The 13,257-nt window shown below is 34.9% G+C and overlaps 1 long non-coding RNA gene across 8 annotated transcripts in view; it reads right to left on the bottom strand.

The window, feature by feature from the left end:
- LOC123795723 (uncharacterized) overlaps positions 1–13,257 on the bottom strand; it is an 870,146-nt gene that overhangs the window by 499,030 nt on the left and 357,859 nt on the right. For all 8 annotated transcript variants that reach the window (XR_015722996.1, XR_015722994.1, XR_015722989.1 and 5 more), the window contains one exon: positions 823–895. This is a non-coding gene — a long non-coding RNA (uncharacterized LOC123795723). The remainder of the gene's footprint in view (positions 1–822; positions 896–13,257) is intronic.

Raw genomic sequence — 13,257 nt, 5'->3', positions numbered from 1 at the left:
TGCCTGTTGTGATTTTATTGTATCATGCTATGCTTCGTTTCTGAAATGAAAGCATTACCTTCATCATATACAAAGTCTCAGGTATACTTATAGTTATTTCCAGTCTCTTTACTGTTCTACTAATATACTTAATTTCTCTGTCATAATACAATTTTGCTTATTATACCACTGAACCAAGTTTTGATAACTGATAACTGTTCTTACTTCCCTCCTTTTACATTTTTTCATTATTCTCAAACTTCTATTGAATTGCTAAACCATTGCTTAGTAAAAGCATTTCTCAACTCCTAAAATTATTCAAATAAAATTCGGAGTGGAATTGTTTCATATCATATTTAAATTCTCAAATTTGACATTTATATGATATTAAGCCTTTCTCTTCTGGAATGTGTTGTGTTGATATAGTTTTAAAAATCTAGTTTATATATTTTATAATAGTTTTATTATTTTTCATATAGATCTTTTAACTTTTATGCTAAATATAGTCTTACTTATTTTAAAACATTTCATAGCTATTATTATTTATATAGGCTCTTAATTAACTTAATGCCAGTGAAGAGGAAATCTGGTTTTGAATCTATATCCTATATTTAGGGAAATTACCAACATTTTAAAGTTAATTCTGTAATAGGTTTTCATTATTTATTTAATTTTAAAAACTTTTTATTTAAATTACAGTTAGTTAACATACAGTGTAATATTAGTTTCAGATGTACAATTTAGTGACTCAGCACTTACATAAACACCCAGTGCTCATCACAGCAAGTGCTCTCCTTAATCCCCGTCACCTATCCAATCCATCCCCCCTCCCCCCCCACTTACCTCCCTTCTGGTGACCATCACTTTGTTCTCCATAGTTAAGAGTCTGTTTCTTCTGGGAAATCCATCATGTCATCTACAAATAAAAACATATTCTTTTTAATTATTTATGTTTATTGGTATATTTTCTCATCTAATATTGTTCTCTCAAGCCTTTACAATAATATTAAATATTTCTGTGTATCTCCTACTTGTTCCTGATTTTAATGAAAATGATATCAGGTTTTAGTATTTTTTATGTTGCTTACTATGATAAAATGCACAAAGTTCAAAAAGTAAAATATGGTATAAAGCTAAAAGTAAATTTCATATCCAATCCTGTCCCACACTCAAGTTTACTTCCCTAGAGGCAAATATAGTTATCAGTTTTTGTGTTGTACCATGCCATTTATTTCCCACACCAATTCAAACATATCTATGCACATAACTCTCGTTTCACACAAATGTTAGAATAAACACAGTTTCTCATCTCTTTTTCTCCCCTTGCATAACAATAAAGCCTGATGTTTCTTTCTTTCCTACACTAGCGTTGTGTCTTGTGTCAGAGGTGCTCAGAAAGCACTGTATCCATTCTCTCCCCATTCCCCAAGCCCTTGCTGTTAAGGTAGGGTCACCCCACTAGCTATGAGCAAACAGCTGCACACAGAATGGTATGTTTTACTTTCTAGCCAAAGCTTAAAGAAGCTGGATCATGATCTCACAATCATGTCTTTGTTAGTCTGTGACTGACAAAGAAACCTTTTTAGATGATACGACTTGGTATATTATACACTGAAAATCATTAAAAACCATTGTTAAAAGAAATTAAAGAAGACCTCAATAAACAGACAGCCTGTGTTCAGGGATCAAAAGACACAACGTTGTTAATATGACAGTAATCCCCAAATTGATCTACAGATTCAACCCAATCTCTTTCAAAATCCCAGTTGCCTTTTTTTGCAGGAATTGACACATTGATCCTAAAATTCATATGGCTACTAGGAATAGCCAAAACAATCTGAATAAAGAAGAACAGAGTTAGAACATTAATGCAGCCCTGTTTCAAAACTTACTACAAAGCTATAGTAATTGACGCAGTACGGTACTGTCATAAACAGACATACGGATCAATGGAGTAGAAATTAGAGTCCACAAATAAACACTCGCATTTACAGTCAATTGATTTTTAACAAGCATGTCAAGACAATTCGGTGGAAAAGTCTCTTCAGCGAATGGTGCAGGGAAAACTGAATATCCATATACAAATGAATAAAATTGAATTCCTACTTCACACATAAAAATTAACTCAAAATTGTTCATAGATCTAAATGTAAGAAGTAAAACTACAAAACTCTAGAAGGAAACGTAAGAGGATGTCTTTCTGACCTGGCTAGGCAATGGTGTCTTAGATATGACACAAGCAACAGAAGAAAATAGATAAATAGGACTACACCAAAGCTAAACTTTGTGCTTCAAAGAGCGCCAACAAAAAGAGTGAAAAGATAATCCACTGAATGGGAGACAATATTTCCAAATCACATATCTGAGAAGATATTTGTATCCAGATTATATAAACAAGGGTCACAACTCAATATAAAAAGACAAGCAACCCAAATTAAAAATGGGCTGAGGATTTGGAAAGGCATTGCTCCAAAGAAGATATACAAATGTCCTCTAACCACATGAAGTGATGCTTAACATCATTAGTAGGGAAGCACAGATCAAAACTGCAACGAGATACTACTGCACATGCACTAGGGTGGCAAAAAAATAAATAAAAACATAGATACATACATACTATTACAAATTTTCATGAGAATGTGAGAAACTGAGCACTCATTCACACTTTGGAAAACGGTTTGGCAGTTTGTCAAAAAGTGGAATATAGATGTAATCCAGCAAATCCGCTCCAGGTATATACCCAAGAAAAATCAAGATGTATTTCCACACAAAAGCTTGTACACAAATGTTCATACGAGCATTATTAATAATAGTTAAAAAGTGGAGGAAAAAAATCTAATGCCCAACAAGTGATGAACAAAAAACAAAACTGTGGTATATCTATACAACGGGATACTACTGGGAATACAAAAAAATGCAGTAGTGATCGTGTCACAATATGGATGAGCCCTGAAAACTTACTAATTGCCAGTCACAAAGATCACAGATGGTACTTTCCATTTACATGAGGTGCTTAGCATAGGCAAATTCAAACAGGCTAACTTAGAAAAACATCAACTTGGAAAAAGAACAATAAGAAAAATAGGTGAAATTTCAAAGTAACAATAGGCACAAAAAAGCATCACATACAGTAAACAATCAAGGAATGCATATAACTTTTAAAATTATGCAACTTATTATTGGTTATGAAGTACAGAATGAAATCTCATGTACAGGAATATATTTGTTCCAATTATGGTGGGTCTTTTCAGAAATAACTGCAAATACCATAAGGAGTGCCTACCCTTTCACCTAAAAATTCTATTCTATGTATTTAGCTTAAAGAGAGTATGAATTCATTTGTGCTCATTTATAGTTTTGGTTGTTCTTCATAGTGTTATTCAAAATATTAAAAAATTTAAAAATAGAGGTACTGTCAAAATATAGACTTGTTTAAAAATTTTGATGTTTCCATATAATGAAATAATATTCGGCCTACAGAAACAATGTTGTATATGAAAATATATTGACATAAAAGATTATCATGATGTATTATAGATGAGAAGCAGTTTCAAAAGAGTATCTGTATAATCATTATTACATATATATATACACATTAATGCATAAGCATAAACTCACAGTGAAAAAAGAGACACAGAGGTATGTGAAAGTACATGCACACAAAGATATTAATGACTACAGCCACTTAATAGATTAATCATTTGTAGGGTATTTTTATTTTTAAGGAAAGAAATATACCTATAAAAATAAAAATACCTATATACTTGTATAACTACATTTGTTCAGATGAATTTATCAATTAGGATATTACGATTGTCAGGTGTTTAAAATTATATTTGAGATAAGAAGTCTCATTTGTACACTTGATATTGTATACTCTAAATGACCCCATACTTTGTCCAATTGTAATTTCTACCCTTTAGCGAAGACGCAGGGTAATTATGGAAGCAGCATATGTTTATGTACTTTGATATATGGTGGAAAGAAATGTTTTCTGAAGTCATGATATGGCTCTGCAGCAAAAGAGATGACAAAATTATGGCCTCGACAATCATTTATGGACTCAAAAGAAATGAAGAGTAGTGCTTTTAAGTTTCTTAAAATCATGCACATAGAAATATAAGGAATGATGCTAGCTGTAAAGTAGTGGTGTTATATTCCATAGATTAAATCATGAGAAATAACAAATTGAGAAGTATGCAGGCTATTTGAGCTGTATTAATGATGGGTTTTAAATTGCTCTATTTATAGTGTTTTTTTGGTAGAATATACAACTTATCTGTAATGTCTGAAAATTGAGCAAAATGTATATGTGTGATTCAAGACTTTTTCACAATCTCATAGATTTTCTATTATTTCCTTTTCTTTCAAGAATTATGTAAATTAGGTAGATAAGGAAAAGCATTTTCAGCAGAAAAATATTTAATGTCGTTCATGGAAATAGCAGTTTCTTTGGAAATGGCTAAGAACCAACATAAAGACATAAAAATTATAACAGTATGCTAATGTTCATACCGTATGAAAATGTAGTTACCAATATTGCATTAAAATGTAGATCCATACAAGTGGAGAAATTTTTTTAGATTCCCACTTTTGCCTCACACTTCACTCTGTTTAAAAAATGCGGACACAATGTAATCTGGACAATGAACACAGGCTTTATAATTTGACAGATTTGAATTTCTTTCTGCCCCACCACTGATGGACTGTAATACCTTTGGAAATTTCCTTAACCGCTCTTAGTTTATTCCTTATCTATAAAAGTGAAGACAATAACATTTACCTCTCAAGGCTGCCCAGAAAACTGACTGAGAAATGATTAAATGGCTGTTAAGTGAAAACACCTAACATATTATTAGCTATGTCTTCCCATTAAAGAACAAAGAGGAAACAACATGCCTTAAAAGTACACTCATTCTGCTATAAGGTTTGTTTTGGAAATGCAAATTTATTCCAATAATGGGAACACTTTGAGCATAAAACAAATTTCGAGATTGTTTATACATAATTTCAACGGTGAGAAACAGTAGGTGAATGCATAAAAGTGCACCCAGCTGAACCAACCCATGCAAGAATAACATCTCCCATCCCAAACACACCATGTGTGCATGTGTGTGTGCGTCTGTGTGTGTATATGTGTGTGTGTGTGTGAGAGAGAGAGAGAGAGAGAGAGAATGAGAGAGGGAGGGAGGATGAGGGAGGTAGAGAGAGGGAAATGAGGCACACCCATCCACATTTGGTGTTACGACTTTCTGTCTAATCTCAGATAACCTCTTCCATCACTTATCTATAACTCACAGGATGCAACCCTTCCTATGACCACTTCCACAAGCAAACTTCAGGTATTTCTCAAGGCAAAGTGCTATATTTGTTGTAGTATTTGTACATTTCCTAACAATTTCACATGAGTAGACTGTGTTAATGTTTTTACCATGGCCCATCTGTGTGTGTGCGTACACGTGTGGGTGTCTTAGTCCATTCAGATTGCTATATCAAAATGCCAGACAGTGGGTAGCTTATAAAACAACAGAAATTTATTTCTCACAGGTCTGGAGGCTGGAAGTCTGAGATCAGGGTGACAACATGTTTGAGTTTTGGTGAAAACCTTTTTCCAGGGTGAAGACTGCCACTTCTCACTGTGTCCTTGTGTGGTGGCTGGGATGAGGTAGCCGTCTCAGGCCTCTTGTATAAGGGCACTAATCCCATTCATGAGGGCTCTGTCCTCAAGACGTAATCATCCCCTCACTGCCCCGCCTCCTAATATCATCATCTTGGAGGTGAAAATTTCAACATTATGAATTTAGGGAGGCACAACATTCAGACCATAATAGTTTCATTGATGAAGTTTTTGAATGTTGTGTCCCTAACTCCATTTTTTCCATAAGGCATGTAGCTTTTATTGTCCTATTCTGCACAGCACAATAACTTTTAGAATGCGTATGTTATGTTATATGACAGTAATAGCTCATAGCGATTATACATACTCTTGATATTCAATTGTTTTCAAATTTCTATCTACAATTTTTTTTTCATCGAGCAAATATAACATGAAGACATAAACACCTTAAGTTTAGGCAGTCAGAGAAGATTGATTTATCTATACATTTCTTGAATAATCCTCAAGCAGACACTTCTGAATAGTAAAACTTAATTTCATGGAATATGATAGTCAATTAATTTTGAATGTTGAACACACAGAAACATCTTCAGTAAATAAATACATGTCTATGCTAACTAAGCTTCCTGCATCCAAAACTTGTAGCAGATAATACAGATAATGCATAAATGCACGGCCCACTCCTCATCAAGAAAGGATGACCAGATACAAATAGGGTGGTCAGCAAAATAGTCTTTTAGTTGTCAACTACTTTAGGGCCAGTCATAGCTGCAGAAAACTGCCAACAGAGGTCTCACCCTTCCCAAAACAGCCCGTATCTGCTGAATAAGCAAGATGGAGATAAAACCACTCAGCCATTTGGTGTAATTTTTGGCAATTTTGTCAATTTTTGGCAAATTTTGGCCAATATGCACTCTAGAGCTTCTGGCAGGGTTGACTTTGTCAGGTGTCGGGTTTGGGCAGCAAACCGTGAGACGCGATTGAAAAGATTACTCCAGATACCTTAGTAGGAGAAAGGAGATGCCTGGGGACCAGAGGCTCTAGTGGTGAAAGGCCTCGAGCCAAGCTTTGTCTCCACTTTTATTGGGGTCCTATCAATAGACCAAGCGCAAGCACAAAACAAGGAGGCAAGGAGTCTGTGAAGTACGACCACCACAGGTGCCTGTTTTTCTTCAAAACTTTAACATTTATTCCCTAGAGGAGAACCTTAAACTGCAGTAAGAATCTGGCCACTTTCAGCGAAGAAACTTCAAAGGAGGCCCAGTGTTCCCGGCACTCCTTTGCTTTTCAATTAGTCTCATCCAGGCAGGATATACAAGTCAGATTTCGTCTATCCAGGCACTGTGAATCCCCACAGTCAGGGCTGTATTGCAGTTTAACTTTTCCTCTGCCTAATCCTGCTTCTTCCCCTGCCCTTCACTGGTGTTAATCACCAACAAACATCTTACACTCCTGACTCCATCTCAGCTTTTCTAATCCTGGAGCATTCAACCTGCAACAGTTAAGTTTTCACTTAAGATCAGCATTTCCTCAAAGATACAGACGTAGTAAAGAGAAGGGCCATATGCACCCCAATGTTCATAGCAGCAATGTCCACAATAGCTAAATCGTGGAAGGAGCCGAGATGCCCTTCAACAGATGACTGGATTAAGAAGTTGTGGTCCATATATACAATGGAATATTACTCAGCTATCAGAAAGAACGAGTTCTCAACATTTGCTACAACATGGACTGCACTGGAGGAGATAATGCTAAGTGAAATAAGTCAAGCAGAGAAAGACAACTAGCATATGATTTCTCTCATCTATGGAACATAAGAACTAGGATGATCGGTAGGGGAAGAAAGGGATAAAGAAAGGGGGGGTAATCAGAAGGGGGAATGAAGCATGAGAGACTATGGACTATGAGAAACAAACTGAGGGCTTCAGAGGGGAGGGGGTGGGGGAATGGGATAGACCGGTGATGGGTAGTAAGGAGGGCACGTATTGCATGGTGCACTGGGTGTTATACACAACTAATGAATCATCGAGCCTTGCATCGGAAACCGGGGATGTACTGTATGGTGATGAACATAATATAATAAAAAAATCATTAAAAAAAAAAAAAGATCAGCATTTCCTTTAGAAGAACATTATTTTATTTCCAAATGAATTCATCTCAAAATAAGGTAGGTTAACAAAACTAGAGAGTCCTTAACAGCTCCATTTTCAAATATTCAGAATGATTTAGACATGTAATAACTTGCTTATAATGTTGAAGCTTTGCATCATTAATTTTTCCATTTTCCTATTTGTTGTTGTCAGTAGTATTAAAGCTCAAAGTAAGTTTGATATGGGTCATAAAACTTTCCAAGAAAATCAGTCTGGTATATCTATCCCTATAACTTAAATAACAAGATCAAATGATGAACTGCTTGCTGATTTGAACATTTCAAACAAGGGAGTAGAACAATCGCTTGAGGAATGCTTGAGGCAAAGGCTGTGTATTAGGAAATGTTTACACAACAAACAAAGATATTTCTGCCAATAGTTTCAAAATTCCCTTTTTTGTTGCATTCTGACAAATACAAGAAATGTTTTTTTTTTCTTTTCAACTAAAAATGTCTGCAGATCAGAGTTTCCTTCCTGCTTTCAAGCAAGCCTGATTCCTGATAGAAAACTTTCTATGAAGCGTAACTATTTTCCTATTACTGGCTTTTCTTTAGAATGAGTTTCTATCTTATCATTCATCTTCTAAGTGAGGCAGACAAGTAAATCAGTAATAAGTATTATGATAAATTTTTCTACCGGGTTGTACAGAAAGACAGTGGAGAAGCATGTGAAACTGGTACGTTAAATAAACATGACACACGGATTATCATCAAAATGAAATCTGATTTTCTTCTGCCATCCCACTGAATTTTATTCAGTGGAGGTAATCTTACCCTGTCATTAGATCTCAACTTCGGTAAATCCATAACTTCTCTGTTCACTCTTAGGTAACTAGCAACACATTAAGTCAGAAATAGTCTCAATTAAAAAATTGTGATTCCTGACCCCATGTAATAACTAAAACCTAAGACTTGACCAAATATATTTTTTCTCTTCCCCTGCTTCGGCCTGTTTTAGGCTGGAATCTTGCTGTGGGGAAGGGTATAAAGTTGCTTTTCCCGTTTCTTGCCTTGCTTCTCCCAACTTTCTAAGTCCCTCCAACATAAGTTGGAGACCAGAAGAGGAACAGGGAGGTTAAATTCTCACTTGAGCTAAAAATTTTCTAAGATGGTTTTGCCCTTTCTGATGATATGGTATTTAAAGACAGAGTTCTTAATTCCTGTGCGAAATTTTCACGCACTGTGCATATGTCCCTTTTGGACTTGTCTCTTGGCAGTTCCTTTAGTTCAGGTACCTTAAATCCAAGAACTGTCTGCCCAAGTCTCTTTATCTGGTAGCATTACTAGAAAAGACTCAAGATAATTCCATGCTGGTTCTGTCTTCCACAGACACAAATCTACTCCACAGTAAACCATCATGTATCTCTTGTCCCCCCAATTCTGGAGCAGCACTCTGCTGACTCCTTCATCAAAGCAGTTCATCAGCCTTTGTCTGCCTTCCAGATTCCCTTGGGCAGGAGTCAGTGCCCACTCCTGTGTCTCCTCATGAATCTCAAATGTTAGTTTGGCACCAACTTCTGTTCTGCATATTATCCCTACAGGAAACACATTTCAAAGCGTCACAAGGCCACTAAAGGCATAGAGATCAGAATATGTAATGACACAAAGACCTATAGAATGTAAAACTTTGGAGCAACTTCCCTGTGAATTACTGTGCTTTACCTGTACTTCACTATTTCTTCTCCCATATTCTCTCAAATCTAGCTTCAGATATCAGGTCCTCTCCAGCTGTACTCCACCCCAGTGTCTGGACACTGCACCCTGTCTGATAGACACTGTGGAGTATCAAAAAAAAAAAAAAAAAAAAAGTCCATACGATGAAACTTTTAGATTAAAAAAATAATTTAAAAAGATTTTGAGGTTGCTCTTGCTATTATTATTGCTGTTTAATAGTCTAAAATAAGAGATTGGAAAGTTGTCAAATATAGAATAATTTAAATATCTGTATTTTAATGTCCCAGAATGCTGATATAAACTTGGAATTTATATTAGCAGAAGTTAATTGCACTTACTGATGAAAGCAATTAAACAAAGAAACAAAATGAAACCCAAAAGAACAGATATTCTTGTCTATTAACAATGGAATTGAACATTAAAAACTATGTATTTTGTCTTGATAAAAAATAGGGTGATAAAACAGTGGTAGTGTGAAATAAGAGAGTGTAAGCCCAGATGCATACCGTACTATACTACAAAATGATAACATCAGTTTCAATGATAACAAAACTCAGTTATAAATATATTACAGCACTGGATTTTCACCCACATTTCTCACAGAACTTTGGAATATCTATCAACAGACATGTGACAATATGCCAAAAATAAACAACAGTTGTAGGAAGTTTTCACAATGCAATACAAAGCTCAGTTACAAAATATGCATCCTAGTATTTGGAAAACTAATACCTCGTTTAAGGAAGGAAGAAATTAATAATTTTATTAAATTTTTTGTGTCTCATTTGTCCTTTTGAATGTTCCTCTTATTTTTCATTTTTTTATCTTTTATGACAAAATTGTCTTACACCCTATTAGTCATGTGGCAAAAATGGTTGCAGCTAAGATGTTTACAGAGAAATTTCCTAGGTCACTACATTCTCCTTCGTGTTTTAATACTCTTTGTTCCACTGACCACTTGCTTTCTTGTAAGAGTAGAGCATCTACTGATAAATTAGTAAATTAGTAATATCATGAATTTCAATTCATAGCAATGCTCACACTCCTACTGACTGCTTGCTGGCCTTTAAGTGTGAAATAGTTTCAAGTTTTTAAATTTTGTTTTCCAATCAGAATACGCCATATTTTCCATACCCTATAATTATAAGTATTTCTACCCAGGCCCACTGACATGAGACAAAAACAGGAAGAACTTGGGGTGCCTGAGTGGCTCAGTGGTTGAGCATCTGCCTTTGGCTCAGGTCATGATCCTAGGGTCCTGGGATTGAGTCCCGCCTGGCATCAGGCTCCCTGCTGAGCGGGGAGCCTGCTTTTCCCTTCCCCTCTGCTACTCCCCTTGCTTGTGCTCTCTCTCTATCAAATAAATAAGTAAAACCTTAAAAAAAAAAAAGGGGAGGAACTAAATAAACATAAAAATAAAACAGAAGTAAACACGGGAAAGCAAAAGAATGCAAATGTTCTTTCTTCTTTTTCAGAACTCTGAGTTTCAGAATACAAATTGGCAAGAGAAGGAGGAGGGATGCTGGAATTACATGGAAAGAGAGCAGCAGAACATTTTAAAACTGATTATAAATGGAAAAGGAGACACACTGCCAAGGAAAGAACTGTTAAGGACTGGTATAACTGAGTTTTTGTTCATCTTGAATATTCAAGCCTTACATTTCATTGTTGGAATTTTAAGTCCCCCCCAAAATAACATATTTATTTGCCATTTTGGACACAAAAATCTAATATTTTGTTAACGACAAAAACATTGAAGTTCCATGCTGTGGAAGAGTGAGAGTTTTGCCGTTTTTAAAATTAATCTTTAAAAGTCAGGTGCTAATTTCCGACTTGCATATGAAAAATAGCTGTCTAAGAAAACATTCGTAATCGAGAAGACAAATAATTTTTATATACCGACTGAATAAGTTATGATTGGTTCAGTCAATTATCACAAAATATGTGAGCAAATCCAACTTCTTATGACAACCATGTTACCCAAGTTTATGTAAATAAACACAATTCTCCAAGGCAAACATGCCAACAAATGTTGTTTCTTACAAATATATAAATAGTTTCAAAGGTACTAGTTGTTAATTTTTTGAAGTTGACTGTTAAAACATCTATTCAATGTCATAGAAAAATATTTGCTCTTTTTAGTAAACAAACAGTAACTTAAATATATGATGAAAAGACACAAAAAGCATACATTAATGATCTTTTTTGACAACATGCAAATATTTGCTGGCCTTTAAAAAAAATTTCTATAGAAATCACAAGGACAAAATTAATGCTTTCCATTCTAACATGGACTTTTCTCAACAACTTCTTTACACAGCCTATTAAGAGCTACTGAAACTTGTTGCCAGTGGTTTAACTACAATTTTAATGATGGCGTGCCAAATAATTTGGGGTTTATTATAATTACTTTTGCAAATTTACATGAGAACATATATAAGGTCATAGTAATTTTTGCTCATAAGGTATTATAACTAGGTTGAATACTAAACAGAGTCTAGCACATTTCAGAGAAATAAAAAGGAATACAAAAAGAGAGCCTAGTTTACCTTACAGTATGGTCAGTGTCTTTCTTCATTTACACATTCCTTTATTAAATTTAAAATATATACCGAATACCCATCATGTGACATGCTAGCAACACACTGGGTAAAAGCTTAGTTAAATCCCAAAACTTGAAAATCTTTAAGAAAGATGAAGTATGAAAATAGAGGTAAAGCCAAGTCTAAGGTCAAGGGAGGGAGTTCTGCACAGAGGACATGTGTTCGAGAAAGGGAAACTGCATTGAATGCAAAGAAGAGGGAAGGAAGAATTGAAACCATTTTTGCAAAATGCCTATATAGTGGCATTTTATTGGGCAGAAAATTAAAAGTAACTTTAGTTACTATGATGTTTCCCTTTTAATCAAGGCAGCTAACTTACTCTCTCACTGATTTCCTAAGTACAACAAAAGATTAGAAATGCAACTTCATGTTTTTACAGATCCAGAAACATTAGAGTTCAGATATTGTTAACATGGCTTAAATGTATTTGCTGGTGTGCAAATTATAGCAAGGTCACAAAACCACATTAAGAAATAATTATATGCATGTTAGAATAATTTGAGCATTGTCTTTCTGGTGAACATCTGATCTCAATGGGTCTCTCTGAGGAGAATATATTCCATTCTGGGTCACACCTGCCAAGCCTTCCACATCAAAACCTGTGCACCTGCCTCTGGTCCATCTCCCAGATAGTACATTTTTAACACATCATCTGCCAGGGGGAAAAAGATCACAAAACAGAAGCTCACTTCAAATGAAAGATTTTCTGCCGAGAGGTTTGGGAATTATGCTGCCAGGCTGGCAGATGATATGGAAGCATAAATCTGAAAACTATTTTTTTATGTCATCTGGTTTGAGACACTTTCATTGCCATTTCAACCCTGAATTCTACCCATATATCTGTGCATTGAGTTAATTTAAATAAAATTCAAGTTTGTTTTTTTTTTTAATTCAGCAAGTTTTGTAACCAGATTTAAAGTAGAATCTCAACCACATGGATTTATAGGATCACTGTGCATGGTAGATTTTTTTTTTCCCCTCAAAACTTGGTTGGGCTTCAATGTCACATATATGCATCACCTTTAACTTTTGCCATTCCCTGTTACTTAGCTATTCTTCAATATTTTATAAAAGAAATAAACAGCTGTTCTAATACAGACAGTGTCACTTGTTCAAAATAGCAGAAAAGAAACCAATTGAAAGGATTAAAAATTGAATCATATTTTCAATGAAATATTTCAAGATACACAAGTACATAATGAATCTAAATTCATTAGGAAATGATAATTATTCAC

The sequence above is a fragment of the Ursus americanus genome, chromosome 35 (assembly GCF_024610735.1).
Source record: "Ursus americanus isolate L20-20 chromosome 35, mUrsAme1.1.p, whole genome shotgun sequence".
NCBI lineage: Eukaryota > Metazoa > Chordata > Mammalia > Carnivora > Ursidae > Ursus > Ursus americanus.
The sequence above is the reverse complement of the archived record's forward strand: the minus strand, read 5'-3'. Positions and strand labels throughout refer to the sequence as shown.